We start from the raw sequence: 16524 nt of genomic DNA, 5'->3' as shown, positions 1-16524 counted from the left end.
GTAAAGTTACTGAACCTCAGAGGTAAGTTGGAGCAAAAGCAGGAGACAACTTGACAGCTTTCCCCAAACAAGTTTTTTTAAGTTTATTTATTTAGTGTGTGTGTGTGTGTGTGTGTGTGTGTGTGTGTGTGTTTGTGTGTGTCTGTGAGAGAGAGAGAGAGAGAGAGAGAGAGACAGAGAGACAGAAAGAGAATGAGAGAGAAAGAATTCCCAGCAGGCTCTGCGTTGTCAGTGCAGAGCCCAGCGCGGGGCTGGATCTCACAAACCATGAGATCATGACCCAAGCAAAAACCAAGAGTCAGAAGCTCAATCCACTGAGCCACCCAGGTGCCCCACCCCCTCCACAACAAGGTTTTTTGATGACACTAACAAATACAGTTTGCTGGGTTACAACATATATATTTCCGGCTCAAATGTTGCTTATTGTACCTTACTGTATAAGATCATTGTGCATCAGAATTTCCATGTTCATCCCTTTTTCTCTCCTTTTATAATTGTGGAAAAAATCATGCTTTACACAGCTCCATTTCCTATTTCTAAAATGGGTTACATTTAAAATAAAATTTAAAAAAATACATAAAATGGCTTACATTTAAAAGACATTCTGGGGACGATTGATGAGTTTTGAGTAAGGTCCATAAATTCACTAATAATGTCATGTTAGTGTTTACCTCCTGATTTTTATAATTGCACTATGGATAGGTAAGAAAACGGATAGGTAGAAAATTTCTAACTAATGCTTATTGAAAGCTTGTTAAAAATTATTTTAATCAAACTAAGATGAAATTGTGAAGATTCCATTATCATAGTTAATAAATCCATAAAAATGTAAAAAGAATAATGGTCTTTACTTGTTGTAACTCATATTTGCAAAAAAAAATCTCTAAAACTATTAAAATGTATTTTGATGATAGAATAGTAGAGTAAAATTTGAGACAAATGTTCTAGAGAACAAAAAGCTGGATAGAGGGATGCGTGGGTGGCTCAGTTGCTTAAGCATCCAATTCTTGATTTCAGCTCAGGCCATGATCTCACAATTTGCAGGATTGAGCCCTGAGTCAAGCTCTATGTTGATGGCACAGTGCTTTCCTGTAATTCTCTCTCTCCCTCTCTGTCTGCCTCCCCTGCTCACACTCTCTCTTTCCCAAAATAAAGTAAATAAACTTAAAAAAAGAATCTGGATAGGGACACCTGGGTGGTTCAGTCAGTTAAGCCTCTAGCTTTGACTCAGGTCATGATCTCACGGCTTGTGAGTTCAAGCCCTGCATCGGACTCTGAGCTATCAGCAGAGCCTGCTTCAGATTCTGTGTCTCCCTCTCTCTTTGCCCTTCCCCCACTCTCTCTCTCTCTCTCTCTCAAAAATAAATAAACATTATTTAAAAAAAAAGCTGGATAGAAGAAATATGTGTGGGAAATCTGTAACTCAGCTCTAATTTGTAAATTTGTTTACTGGTTGTATTGAGGGTTTGTGGTAAGCAGTTACTGTTCCTACATTAAACACTGGTTTGCTCTAACCATGGCTACAGTTTTTCCCCCTGTATCACCGAATTGCCTCATGAAGAAAGGTGTCATCTTTTGAGTAGTGAGGGCTACATTTCCATTGTCAGCAGCCAACTGATTATATTCTGCCAGTTGACTGGGAATAGTCCAGCCGTCAGAGTGTGCCAATGTGCTGGGAGAGGTCCAGCAACTCTTTGGAAGTGGACTGGCCTTACCTGGAAGAGCTCTGATGGTCAGGATGCACAATTCCCTGAGCTGAGCTCAACAGCCTGTAGACATGGGTCATAAGAGTCCTCTGCTGGCTATGGCTCGGGTGACTTGAGGGCAGTTTGCTGGGGAGAGTTCAGCAAACCACTGAGAGAAATCTACTAGAAACAGTCTGACAGTAAATTAAGGGAAAATTCAATGGCAACATTCCAAAAGCTATAAAAGCAACCCGCTAAAAATTAGAGGCTTGCATGGATCCATAAGGAGAATTCTTGGCAGTCTGGTGAGAACACTGATTTTCTTTTTTCATTTTCTTTTCTTTTTCTTTTTCTTTGGTTCTTGTGGTTTTTGTTGTTGTTGTTGTTGTTGTTTTGGTTTGCTTTTTTGCTATTTGTTCCAGAACAGCATACGAATGGTACGAAAACACTGTCAACTTTTAAAATACATACTGTATAAAATATATTTATGTTGCTTTGAAATCATGCACACTGAAAATATTATCTTTTAGAATTCTAACAGTATGTATAGTTCAAAGTTAACTAGGTTAGAAATAAGTTTGGTTTACCTTCTGTATATTTTCCTATTATTAGGATAATTGAAGTAGAGGGACTGAAAGACAATTTAATACATGAAATTTCTTTTATGAATAAAAATCAAATCAGTTCTTCAGAACTAAAAGAAAAACAACAACAACACCAATTTGGTCTGGAAATTGATTTAATTTTGTTCCTCTCTGGGCAAAAACACTATTGATTTTCAATTTAGTATCAGTATTGAAGAAAATTCATCCTCAACTCTTTATCATTGCCCTAAAAAGTCTGTTTACTCATTATTCATTTACTTATTTATATCAACCAGGGTTAAGTGAATAAAATTTGAGAGTTTATACCTACTAATAGGTATAAATATCATTTATAAAATTATATCTCTCTGATGCCAACTGGAGATAAAAGGGGAAAATACCAAAAAAAAAAACCGCTATGATATTTATGTTGCAAATTTTTGCTTTTTTAATTGTGATTTTTATTTGGGATGTACTAACAAGTTTGAATGATGTTGATGTATAGGTTAATCAAACAAGTACTGACCCACACTACTAGTTGTCAGACTAGTATTTTAGTATTATTAGAAAGTTACAAAAGAGGGACAAGGTGCACTCTTTACTTTGCAGGAGCTTATCATCTCAAATGTATTCCAATTACTATCTATTTCATTTCTAATCAAGTTAAATTAAGAAGTAAACCATACTGTACCTTAAACCCAAAACAACTATGATTATTATGTATTCTTCCCTAAGTAGCAAGCACTAGGTAATTATAATTCAAATGGTCAAAGTTGAAAGATCTTTTTTCTTTTATAATAATATTTGGAGGAATTAAGAAATGTTTAAAGTAGAAAAAGGAGATATGAAAATTGGAATACAAATATTAAAAAAAAGAATAAAAGCCTCCCTCTAGACGAGGTTCTTTTGGAGTTTGTATTTTGTTACACTAATGTGTTATTTATTTTAGATAATGCATAGTGAAAAAAAGCTTAAGTTTTGTAACTAAGAAGACCAAGAAAAGGCATAAGTTCTCTTGCATTATTGGAATGAGGCTATTTTAAAACCAGCCAGGTGAACTTTCTGATCTTTGGTACGCAGGACAAGGCAGATGGAAACCTGCTATTTTCCCTGGAGTGTTTTGGTAGAACACCCTTACATTTTGGGATGAGGACAGGATACAAGATAATTTGGCTGCTTTTAGGAAAATCTGTTTACTAGTGGAAAATTATGTTATGAGATAATAATAGGGTAAAATTTACAATGCTTGCAAAACATGTATTGATATTTAATCAGGCTGATGTTTAAACAGCTGATCCTATGAAATTTTACACAGATACTGGATTCTCCAGGTATTATTCTAGACATAGTCAAAGGCTCTGCCATATTACTTTTCAAGTAACAGTATCAAAATAGTGTGAGGTTTCTTCAATGCTTAACTTTAAAATGTTAGCACTTCTGCTCTGTTGAAATAACTACACTGAATCTGGGCTTTTATGGCATTACGAATAAAACATTTCCAGGCATTTCTTTTGTTCCTTCGTCATCGTGGAGGATGAACATAAACAGGCCGTCATAAGTATATGATTTACAAACAAAATAGTGCATGATCTTCACACAGTGGAAAGTATTTTAACTTAAATATAATGTTACTTTATAAATAAGTTTATGCAAAATAAGTTATTAATAATATTCTCTTAGGGGATCTTTGCTGCTTACCATATCTACAGTTCTGCATGAAGGATAAGACATATCTATAGTTCTGCATGAAGAAATTAAATTAAAAATATGTAATTAACATTTGTTTAGCATCTTACATCTTATAAAATATATTCACATACATTTTCCAACTAAATCTACATATCTACAGTTCTGCATGAAGAAATTAAATTAAAAATGTGTAATTAACATTTGTTTAGCATCTTACATCTTATAAAATATATTCACATACATTTTCCAACTAAATCCTTATGCCAAACTGTGAAGCACCTAAGGAATATAATTTATCACCACTATAATAAAAAGAAGCAGAAATTCATAATCAGTGACTTTTATAAGGTCCTATCATACAGTTAGTAATCTGCTGAGAATAGAAATCAGCTCAACTCTGATTTTAATGCTTATGTGCTTTCCAACACAAAATTTTGCCAGCCTCAAAATTAGAGATTCATAGACATTAACGTCTAGATTTAAGTTGATGGATCATTCAGGAAACAAGAAGTTTGGTATATAATCGCTAACTTGTTAAGGTAAGGTCTAGATAAACATGGGCCTGTGTATTCTAAACTTGATCGAGTAAAAATAAGTTTGAATGCAGGTAGTTTCAGGCATGGTACAATTTTTATTTAAAGCAAGTTGGCTTTTTGTTTCCCTCATGCTCGTGCCTCCTTATCACAAGATGGCTGCTGCAGCTCAAGACAAGGTCTTTTTGCACATCCATGTTCCAAGCACAAAGAAAGAAGTAATGGCAAAAACAGAACTTTTCTTGGAAAATAAACCATTTTTCTCAGCACATTTCTACTTATACCTCAATGAGCAGAATTGAAACACACTATCAGTCTTAGCAGTAGCACTTTCTCAGAAAGTAAATATCTGGCCTTTGCCAGTCTCTGCAGTGGTAGATGAACAAGGGGAAAAGCTTGGGGCGCCTGAGGGCTACTGAGTTATAGGGTCTATCACACAACAGAATGGCAGAAAACAAACAAACAAACAGCAGAAACTATCCCTGCTCTCAAGAAGTCCACATTCTAGTACCAGAAATAAAAATATGTACATGAAAGGCCATAACACATTGGAGGAAGTGCGCGTTACTTATAGAAATGAATATTAAAGAGGTCTAGGTACTCAGAGAAGGGAATAGTTATAATTCTCCTGCTCATACCTTTTCTCCTTACATTTTGACCAACTATTCTCAGGAGTTGCATCATAACAATGAACTGAGGAAAAGTAGCAAATAACAACGAACTGAGGAAAAGAAAAAGAATGTTCTGGCTTACAGAACAGAAATAGAACCATAAGTGGATCCTGGAACTTAAACCAATTTCATCAGGGTTCTGTCCTTCTCTATCTCTCAGCTCTGCTTTTTCTGAGCAGGCTTTGTTCCCAGGAATGTTTCTCTGATGTGATTGCAAAAATAATTGGCAGGTCTAGGTTTATTTGTCCTTTAAGCCTAGCAATCTCAGAGAAAATAAAAGTATACTCCTTTCCTGTAGCCGTCAAGAGTCAAAGCCCTGGGGATACTCGGATTGGCCTGGTCTGGTCACATGCCCATTGACCCTGACCTGATCACCCATCACTGTGACCAGGGGTATGGTGAATCTGATTGGCAAACCTCGATCAGATGATAACTTGTGTGTTAGGAGTGTGTGTGTGTGTGTGTGTGTGTGTGTGTGTGTTGTGTGGTGTGTGTGTGTGTGTGTGTGTGTGTGGCAGATGGAGGTGAGGTGCAGGATAATAAAGACTACTGATTAACCACCTCCAGTCAAAAGGAGCCTTCCCTAAATGGAAAAAAAGATTATAAACAGACTGAAAATGACAAATACCCTACACAGTAGGTACTCTACATTCTAAGGATGGGAGCAGTGAGTTTTCACACACCTCAGTCCCACAGAACCTGAGTGGAAAGATGCTTACACAGAACTTCTTGGTTAGCAGGCTAGTCCCTGCACTGTTTGTCCCAGCATGGCTCAGGGTTGCTCAGGTGAGCGGCATGTTGTCATTCCTGGCACTTAACCTGTTGCAGGAAAACAGGAATCTGCATTTTGCCATCTATCGAAAATATATTCCTCAAACACGAGGACACACGAGGCCGTTTGTGTGCCAAAGGAATTCGTGATATTAAATTTATCGAATGCAATTAATCACATAATTCTACTCACTCACTGTACCTGAGAAGCATACTAGATTCCATGTATTCATGCTAGATATTTTATTTTCATTTGATCACATTTTATAGAATGTGTTATCTACCCTGAACACACACACAGACACTTACTCTACAACTTTCCTTGACCCTAATTTTCCTTTTCCTCAGATGAGTGGGCTATTCCTGCTGCCACCATTTATCATAACTGTTTTTCTTCTTAGACTTCTATAATGTGGCTTCGATTCTTAATGCTCTTTTGAAACTTCACTCTGGAGTTCACCTAATTCAGTGGCCCCATCTCAGTCCAAATTTTCCTCGACCTTTACATGGCATTTTTTTCCTGTTAATCAACTTCTCCTTCTTTCCTCTGTTGGCTTCCATTATGGCCCTCCAGAATTTGACTCTAAATTACCCATCCAACATGGTGACCTGCTTCTCACTATCCCAGAAATAAACTCCCTTCACAAAACTCTTGCTGAATCTTCTGTTTTGGAATGTCTTCTCCAATCTAAATGCTACTTTTTCCTTCAGGTTGCACATCACAGTTTGCCAAACATTCCAGTCTGCAGAACTTTTTCCCTTCATATGACTTCATTTTTATGAGTATCAATTGTTCTGATAATTATTGCATGAGAATCATCTTATTGTTAATATTGTCAATAATCTGAGAATGAGAACATTTTACTTCATTTGTTTTCTGAGTTAGTCCTAAATCATTCTTGAGCACATCATAAGTACATTACAGCCATGTTTTGAATTAACGTTGTCCTTTAATGTTTAATATTTCTGTGAAGCCACAGAAATTTTGTTGGAGTAGCAGAACATGTCTAAATTTAAGAGTAATAAAATGAAAAAAAAATAGTGAACTATGTAAATTTAACTCTCATGTCCCTAAATGCAAAATTTCTGGGAAAGAAAGGTGTGTAATGGCATATCTCAAGGGATGAATATATTCCAGAAACATCAAAGAATAACACTTTAATCTTCAGAGCAATTAATATCCATCTCAAAAATTAAACCCTCCAAAATTAATATTGGCAGCACATATTACAGTCACTTAATATTTTAACATTTCTACATTTTAATAAGATTTTAATAATATGAAAATAAAGCCATTATAAAAGGCAGTTTACATTCTCACTAATTCTACGTGATTTAGAACTTCATATATAGCAAAAAAGCTAAAGGATAGAACGGATTAAGGGATAGAAAGTGTTTTAATTAAGAGCAAATATCCAAGCAAGAAAGGATGCAACTCAAATTTGAATTTCAATATCTCTAAATACATTAATAGAAGTAAAAATATTTCTGCCAGTTAAACATGCCTGATTAAATTTGTCTCAAAACACAGCATTTCTTGAAACAATCTACTTTTGCAAATGTAAAGATCCCAGGCCTCTCCTTGTCTAGTGTTTCAACGACTGAAAAAGTCTGGTTCATACTCTATGCCTTCGTTGTGATAAAACACAACGTTCGTTGTTTCAAACCTCAACTCTTAAATTTCCTTCAACTTCCTTGGCTGTTGTGTGCATTTTAAATGTGTGACAAGCAGCATTTTCTCAGCCTAAATTCCTGTGACTTTTGAACGCAGGTTCCTCTCACTGGCTACTGAAACAATCCCAAGAGTTGAGTTGTTTCTTGTTTCGCTAAAATGCATTCTTTGCATGTTTATATTACACATGAAGCTCATGAAAACCTTCGCTGGAAATATTTAAAAAGTAAAATACATTTACTATTATCTTACACAGCAGTCCCAGATCTTACAAAAGAATCTCAATTTTCTATGTTCCCTAATGTAGGACCAAGCTTTTTTTTTTTCATTTCTTTTTCTTTTTTTTTTTTTTTTATAAAGCCATCTAAGGATACTGAAAGGAAACCCTAGTTTTAAAAGATCTCCCAGTTTTTCATAATGTTGTCTCTTAACTGGGAATCGTGGAGACAGGACCTTCACCAAAAAGTTTACCTCCTTTTCTCCATTGTCCATTTATAAGAAGTCTATTTTTCAGTTTTATTGTCTAATTCATGTTTAGAGGGCAGTTATAAAAATAGACTGGCTTTATAACTGAAAGAAATAAAATATTCAGCTCTGATAATTAAATTAATTCAGTGTGGTCCTATCTCTCAATAGAAACTTGTGTGTATTTCTGAACCATTCAAATTCCTACCACACTTCCTGTGTTTTTTTGTTGATGCTTCACTCTTTTGCTGGTGTGCCCATTATTTGTGTGAGATCATTCCTTGGAATGCATCTCACTCCTCATTTTATACCCTTAACACAGTGCCCATAACTTTCACATAGGACTTGTTTGATAAATGAATGAAGGAACAAATGATCGGTCATTGAATTGTATGAAATTACCAAGTGGTTTCATTCATTCCAGAAATGATCCAGTTGTATGGTCTTGAATTCTGTTGTGTTAATAACACCAAAAATTCCTAAGAAAATTTCAGAGACACAAGAGTGTCTCTGAAGATCAGCAATATTTTTGACCAGGACGTCATTTTAGGAAATAGCAAAAAGTGTTTGCAACTATATTTTGTGTATCAGAAAGTGTTTTGCTATCCTTATTCTTCAACATTCATTTATAATTCATTTATTACTTACCTGACACAAATGTTTCTTTTCTTTTCTTTCTTAGCTAAAATGTTAGCATCTATATAGCTTCCAGCTATAGTAGTATCTGATTTTAATACTATGCAGTTTAACAGATTTTACTGTTTGATAAAATCGCTTTTAAATTAATATATTTTGTCTGTCTTGGCTTATAAAGTATCTCATTATTTAAAAGAGATTCATAGAATATTCTTTAAAGGAGATATTTTCAACTGAAATGAAACAAATAATATATATTTGCTATAGGAAGTATACCTCATTCCACTTCTTTCGAAATTATGCAATTTTCACTACTCACTTTCTTGGTAACAGTCTTAGCAAGGATTTAAACCGAACAGTGAACAATAAATCTAGTTGTCAATAACTTCATAGATAATTGTTTTTGAAATTTCTTTTTAAAAATTACTTAGGATACAAAAAGGTGCAGAAATTGAAGAGTTGTGTCCTTATAGTAGATCGGAAAGCAGAAAGAATATAGCAATAAAGCAAGCTATGGGAAACTAGAAAATGTCAAATCTTAAGGAATAATTATTAGCATTGTGCTTGACACCAAATTTTACTTATTGAAGGCTTAACATATGCTAGGTACTCTCATAAATGTTTCACATGAACTAACTCATTTAATCTTCGTATAACATTAGAAGATAAGTGTTATTACCATTATCATTCCCACTTTACAGATGAGGAAACTGAGACTACAAAAGATCATATGGTAAAGTCAAGGGCTCAGGCCCAACACCCCTTTCCTTTTCTGTAAGGAATTATGCCATTTGGGGGCATAATAGGCCCAACAGCATTCATTAGGAGTCATAGACCACCTTGTGACTGCCTGCTAATGCCATAGTCTTGTGACCCACCAGCTTACATCTAGTCCAAGTCTCATGCTGGGTCTGTGGGTGCTCGCTATGGTTTGCAAATTTAATGAGTCAATTCTTTTATATCTTTAAGACTTAGGCAACATCATATGAAGTACCCCATTACTACAAAGGCTACTTTGGGCCTAGAAGAAACCAGACTTGATCTGGGGCATGTCTGTATAAGCTTCAAAAATTAGAACCTAGTATATTGCAAAGCTAGGCAGGCCACAATTTACTTCCCTGAGCCCAGATTATACAATTAGACCCTACAGCTCCAGAGCAGATCACTAAGCCCAGAGATTTGCAATGATGTGCAATGGTCTGGTTTAGACTAGAATTGGTCTGGTTTAGAATAGAACTCCTGTGTAGGCCTAGGATGGTGAGAAGGAGTGGGCAGTCTTTCGGAACAAGCCACAGTGATGACTTTTTAGATTCATAACTGGTCATGATACATATACGTGTATTCTATAGTTTCCTTGAACTAAATGGTTTCCAGAGCCATTCAGACAACTAAATACCACAATTAAATAATACAGTATATAAGGGGAATTTTGCATGTGCTCAGCCAAAGAGAATATTGATCTCACATTAATAACACAAAAAGTCTGGATAATCTACAAAACTATAATTTTCCCTAAGTCCATCAGAGAGAGCTGAGTTCATGAAACAACCAAGCAAACTGAATTCCAGAGTGACAACTCCTCCAAGGAGGCACACATACACACACACACGAATTTCACCTGAATGGGAAAAGTGGAGGCCATACCATAGGTCCAGGAAGTAAGTTAAAATTTTAATGAATTGTTGAAGGCCAACTATAAACTAGAATATAGCTTGAAATATCTAGGAATCCCAGAAACAAGGAAAATTCATACTTTATCATAAGTCCATGGGACTCCATTAAGTGTTCACAAGACTCAGGATGAAAGCAAAAGATGTTGTATGTCAGAGACAATCAGCAGCTGCTGTGGAACAGGTACAAAGGCTTTCTTACTTCACTAGACCCACTGCTAGTAGGAAGTAAAAGCCATCCACCACTGGGATGGGGAACAGCAGACCCTCTGACCTGCAGCTTCTAATACCCAGGCAGAAATGCACTGCTTCTGGGGAAGAGGTAGAAGGAAACACATGTATGATAAAAAGTAGAAAAACAAAAATACCAAAACACTTTGCCCCCAAGAAAGGGATCGGCAGCCATATTAAGCCCAGGATGTTTTACTGAATAGCAGGTCGCCCACCTAAGACCAACAATAGACAGAGGCAGGTGTTGTAAGAATTCTAAGCAAGCCCACTTTCACAATTTGGATAGACAGGGCCTGGTTAAGATGGGCTGGAGGTGGATACCAGACATACAGAAACACATCCGAGCATGGCTGCCTCGGTCTAGAGCACGTTTTAGAAATGAAAGAATTGTTTAAAAATAATAGGGAAATTCTAAAGTTCAAGAATGAAACTAATGTTGCCACATATTGTTTCTAATCTTTCATAAACGCTGAATAGTATTTTCAAAACTAAATAAACACTAAAGAGGGTGTTTTCTGACCACTGGCTACAAAATTAAGTAACGTTTTCAATACGATGAGTTATAGTTCAAAGGAAATGTGTTTACATACATTATGCGATCTGATCCTCAAAAATATCTTCACTGGATAGAGTGGTTTAGGAAAAAAAAAAGGAAAAAAAACATTGGATAGTGACTCAGGGATTTCAGCTTTAGTCTATACTGACTAGAACTGTCTGATGAGTTCTCCTACATTGCTCTGAGCTATGATTTCTTTAGTTGCAAAATGAAAAGTTTTAAACGAAGTCAGTGGATCCCCAACTTTTGTATAGAGAACTACTTGGAATAATTATAAAATGCAGACCCCAAGGCCCTTCTACACCAGACATTGGTTAGTCAGTAGGTCCTGGTGTTGCCCAAGCAATCTGACACAGGTGGTCTCAAGTGTAGACTTAGAGAAAGATGCCAAACTCAGTGATACCTGATGCCCCTTTGGGTCTAAAGCAGGACACATATGATTGTCACTGTTGTACAGGTCAATAGGTGAGGGCTACAGATGAAGTAACTAGGTTGGGAGTCACAGAGATAGTGAGTGAATAAATACAAATAATATCTTCATATCCCTAGTTCAATGTTTTTTCTCTTAAATTATTTTGCACACCATGACAAAGATTGCCTTGTCACTTACTGTTGTGTCTCCCTTTTTCCCTTAAATATTTAGATAAACTGGATTTCCCAGTCAGCCTTATGACCGAAGTTCAACCAATAGAATGTAGGCCGAAATAATGAACTCCAATTCATATTTGTCCTTAAAAGTCTCCCAGGCATCATCCTACATATTCTTTCACAATTTAAAAATGACTAGAGATACCTATGAGCACCTAGAGATAGGATCACCAGATGGAATGGGCCCGGGTCCCTGAGTGACTGCCTGGTGCACAGTCTTCACCATTGGGCCCCCACAAGACTTTCAACGGATTGTTCTGTGAACAAGAAATAGGTCTGTGTTGTGCGAAGCCACTGAGAAACTAGGTGGCTATTAGCAATCAGTCCACCAAAGACTTAACTCTCCCACATTATAACTCTGCAGAGGTATAAGATGACAACAACATACAACTTTGAGATGTGCACCTATATTACTTTTTTTCTTTAATGTTTATTTACTTTTGATAGTGTGAGTGCACTTGCAAGTGGGAGAAGGGCAGAAAGAGGAAGACAGAGGATCCAAAGCTGGCTCCATGCTGACAGCAGAGAGCTTGATGTGGGGCTTGAACTCACAGAATTGCAAGATCTGAGCCGAATCCTGATGCTTAACTGACTGAGTCACCCTGGCGCCCCAACCTATACTTTTTGTTCTGTTTCTTTCATTCTGTCTTTCTTACTCAGGTACATCCCTTTTCTTTTCCCAGGGTGGATGGTCTAAGGATTGGAGGGTGGCCTTGGGGTGAGGATTGGTGGGGGGTGGGGGGGGGTGGGGGGTGGGAAGCAGCTGGACAATAAAAGAAATTAGTTTATGGATCTGCCTTGTTTTACTGACAAAAGCCTAAGGCCAGAACAAGGAGAGTTTGTGACTGTAGGTAGATGGTTGTAGTCCAAAAGAGGAAGAAAAATGGCTTTCCCAAAGTTTGAAAAGAAGGTCCCGCAAGCTGCGCCAGAAGTATTTTTCCTGTCCTTATCCTTCACCCTTGGAAGGAACTTTAGTTGACTAGGTATGGTAGGGTCCCCACCCTAAGGAAAGAAAAAAAAAAAACCCTCAAGGCAACCTGGCTATATGCATACCTGACAACATCCCTCAGGACCTTGTAACAAGAGACCACATAATCAGACTGCATGTTTGTGTGTTACCATATATGGGAGACAAAGAAGTAGAGAATGTATAAAAAACTACACTACATGGCGTTTGGGGCTCAGTTCTTTGGGTACAGACCCAACTGAGCCGTGCTGGAAGAAGAAAGCTGCTTCCTGGAGAGAAAGGCCTCGGTGTCACGACTCTTGGGGGAATCCTGTTACATAGGAACTGCCGAATCTGCATCTCTGCCCCCTAAGGCTTGCTTCCCCAGAATACTGGAAGCCTTACTGATCCACAAAGAGGAGGAATCAACAGAGAAATCAGCCTGCCCCAGGAACCCTTGAGAGTCATTGGTTTAGCTGTGTGTTTCCCTTTCACTTCTAAGCATATCACAGAATCTCTCCAGTTAGTGGATAAATACCACAGTTCCCTCTCTCCTCCTCAGGTGGAATACTTTTTTGTCAGCATTTCCATGTAAGATGAAACTCCAATCTTCCATGGGCTTAACAGCATGTACTCTACCATCTTCTTTTTCCTGTATTCTGTTTCTCCGTCATACCCACTAGTGTTTTCCACACTTCCCAATAAACTCCTTGAATTTACATCTTTATTTCAAGGTCTGATCCTGAAAGAATCCAGACTAAGACAGAAACAAAGAAACCTGTGGATCGGAAGGCAGGGGTAACCTGTATTTACTTCTAGACCAAAGATACAGGTGGTGGTGTTGAAAACCTACCTCTGTGTTTTGAAACCAAAATAGAACGTGAAGACAGAGTTTGGGATAAAAAAGGAACAATAGCTTTATTGCTTTGCAGGACGATGGAGGCTGCAGCAGGCTGAGGCAATCCTCACCACCCCAACCCCACCCAAGGGCTAGGGTGGGTTATAGGGAAATACAGGATCTAGCCAAATTTCTAAAGGAGTTGTGTATGCACTGACAGCCTTGTTCCTTGTGTCTTTAAGGTGGTATCAGGTTCCTGAAACAGAAGTCTAAAAAGGGAAGGGTAAGGTTTGCAGAAGGGAGGAAAAATGTTACTTAGTTTAAAATCGAGCCTCGGGAAAGCCTTAGTGCCGCCATTTTGATTTTTGTTCAACTTAACGTTCGAGCGGTTTCAGGGGTACAAGAACTGAACATTTCATTGGATCTGGGAGCAAAATGGCTTGCACCTTGTTTCTTGAAAGAAACCAATGATGATGATGGTAAGACCCTGGGGATGAAATGCTTTCATGGTGTGTCTAGGTAAGCAGGGCCGTAGGCAAATTCACAAAATACCCATGCCCAAAGTTTGACGTAAAAGTTGCCAAAGGATAGGGCACCTGGGTGACTCAGTTGATTAAGTGTCCGACTCTTGATTTCGGTTCAGGTCATGATCTCATGGTTTGTGAGATCAAGGCCTGCACAGGGCTCCATGCTGACAGTACGGATCCTGCTTAAGATTCTCTCTCTCCCTCTCTTTGCCCCTCCCCCACTCTCTCTCTCTCTCAAAATAAATAAATAAATATTTAAAAAAAATTTTTTTAAGCTGCCAAGAGCTGAAAAACCTGAAGGAGTCCTATACACCTGATGACTCAGCCACATCCTAGATGCACAAATGAATGAGGCCTATAGTCTGCCTAAAACCTTGGCATAGTGTAAGATTAAGGACTGGGGCTTAATCTGGAGTGGGATCAGAATAGGAAGAACCAGAAAAAACTGATTAAGTCTTCTTAGCTCAGTGGCTGGAGGCTTAAAGATAAAGATGACATTTTATTGGAGATGTTAAAGAAAATTATATTTCTTGTACACTTGAGTTTGAAAATTAAGATTCACACCTCTTATAATACTGTGATGTGTTGAATTATAATTTACTATCATTCACTCCTTCCTTTTCTATAAAACTTTTAATTCATTTTGTGGGAAAAGTCATTAATCCTGCCTCTGTGATTTTGGATTTGGCTTTAAGACATATTTTGAGCAATAGAATATGAAGAGACCTGCTAAATGTCATATTGGAGCAGAATATTTAAGAGGAAATTTGTGTTTCCATTTAGGAGCTATTGCATCAGCTTGGGTCCCAGAATGAGGAGACATGTAGAGCCCAAATGAGCTTTCCAGAAACATACACGTAATGTGAATGAAAACACATGTTTGATGTTCAAGCCACTGTCATGAAGGGGATGCTTATTAGCGCAGCAAAGCTGACCAACACAGTACAATAGAAAAATCAGATCAAGACAACCAAGAACAAGCTGAAATGCATGAATCACTGTGGAACCTCCTAAGGATGGGGCCCAAATTCCAGTTTGCTGTTCAGCATTGTCAATGTTCAGCATCCCAAATCTATCACGTTCTTCCTCTCTGAAATTCATGAAATAGTTCCACTAACAATGCAATGGAAAAGAGCCATATATAGGGGTGGATAGAAGGGATGCAAAGACTAACACTATTTTAAAGCTCTCTATGAGGAAGTTTTGATCTCATTATCATGAAAAGTTGGAAGGCATTCTCTTTTTAAATGATTGTAAAGTTTAAAATGCAAGTTGGGAATTCACATGAATGCCTAGAACTATGAGTCACTGAAAAATCCTGGAAATGCTGTTAAAAGAATTCCATGCCCCTTCCCCCATGTAGGCCTTTCTCAAAGCGTTCTGAGTCTGCAATGTGAGGGTCCACGGAGGGAGGGAGGAGACGTTCAAGTTCTCATGCAGTATTTGTAAATCTCTAAGGACGTACAAGCTTTCCCCTATACATTGAAAGCTTATTTTAGAATGACTCTTTCCATATTCACTTTAAAAATCAAAATAGTTGTCAGATAACAGATTAAAAGAATAAGTAGCTTAGTCTGGTAAGAGGACTATGTATTCTTTTATGCCATAAGGGCATTATTTAGTGTTGGGTTTCAGCATACCTCTGCTAAATGACACCATCATGGCCTAAAACAGAAACAATTATCTTTCGTTTTCTTCATGTGGATTGTTTGAGTTGTAGTTTTAAGTGAGCCAAGTTTTGTTTTTGGTTTATTGACAGCACCTGAAGTGTTTACCATCATTTATTTTGTATAGCTTCTCTTGACTTCTGGGCAACACCCAATTTTAAAACATGCAACTTTAGCCAATCTCCTGCTACTCATCCTGTTCCGGAAAAATTTTGATAACAGAAATACTAATGACTTGATCAAATGTATTTTTTGGCAAATCATTGGGTTCTTCTTAACATTTTCAGGCTTTTACCTCTGATTCCACCCATCTTATATATTCTACTGTCCCTATAACACAAAAAGTAAACTATCCATTGTCCTCACTGGGGCCAAGCCCTCGATATTTCTGTTCCCCTCAAAATATCTCTGGAAAGGCCAGGGAAGAACTCGACAGATAACTGTGGCATAGGAGGGGAAATTATCTGTGTATTGTCTCATAAAAAGTAGAGAAAAGAGGATGTAGAACGTGTGTCTTCTGTTCCAGGGCTACTTACATTCTACCATATTGCCTTAACTCTGCAGTGAATGAAATAAGAGGGAATTTGTTCTCCGCGGGGGAAAACACCTCAGCTGAAAAAGACAAGACACTAACGGAAGTATAAAATCTTCAAAGCTTCTCTTCACAATATGACAGAACATGATCGGTTTGTGATGGTCAAGGTATTCCGTAAAGGTAGGCTGTTGCTTGACCCA

The 16524-nt window shown here is 37.5% G+C and overlaps 1 long non-coding RNA gene across 2 annotated transcripts in view; it reads left to right on the top strand.

Moving 5' to 3' along the window:
- The first annotated feature begins 1691 nt into the window (after positions 1–1691).
- The window catches only part of LOC113598206 (uncharacterized), a 19876-nt gene continuing 5043 nt past the window's right edge, over positions 1692–16524 (top strand). The window contains exons 1-2 of one of the 2 annotated variants that reach the window (XR_008295402.1): positions 1692–1990; positions 16354–16504. This is a non-coding gene — a long non-coding RNA (uncharacterized LOC113598206). Of the gene's footprint in view, positions 1991–12579; positions 14115–16353; positions 16505–16524 lie in introns of those variants that run through there. The other variant, XR_008295401.1, reaches the window with a different exon arrangement.

Source organism: Acinonyx jubatus, chromosome C1 (assembly GCF_027475565.1).
Source record: "Acinonyx jubatus isolate Ajub_Pintada_27869175 chromosome C1, VMU_Ajub_asm_v1.0, whole genome shotgun sequence".
Classification (NCBI taxonomy): domain Eukaryota; kingdom Metazoa; phylum Chordata; class Mammalia; order Carnivora; family Felidae; genus Acinonyx; species Acinonyx jubatus.
This window is presented reverse-complemented; position numbering and strand designations above follow the sequence as displayed.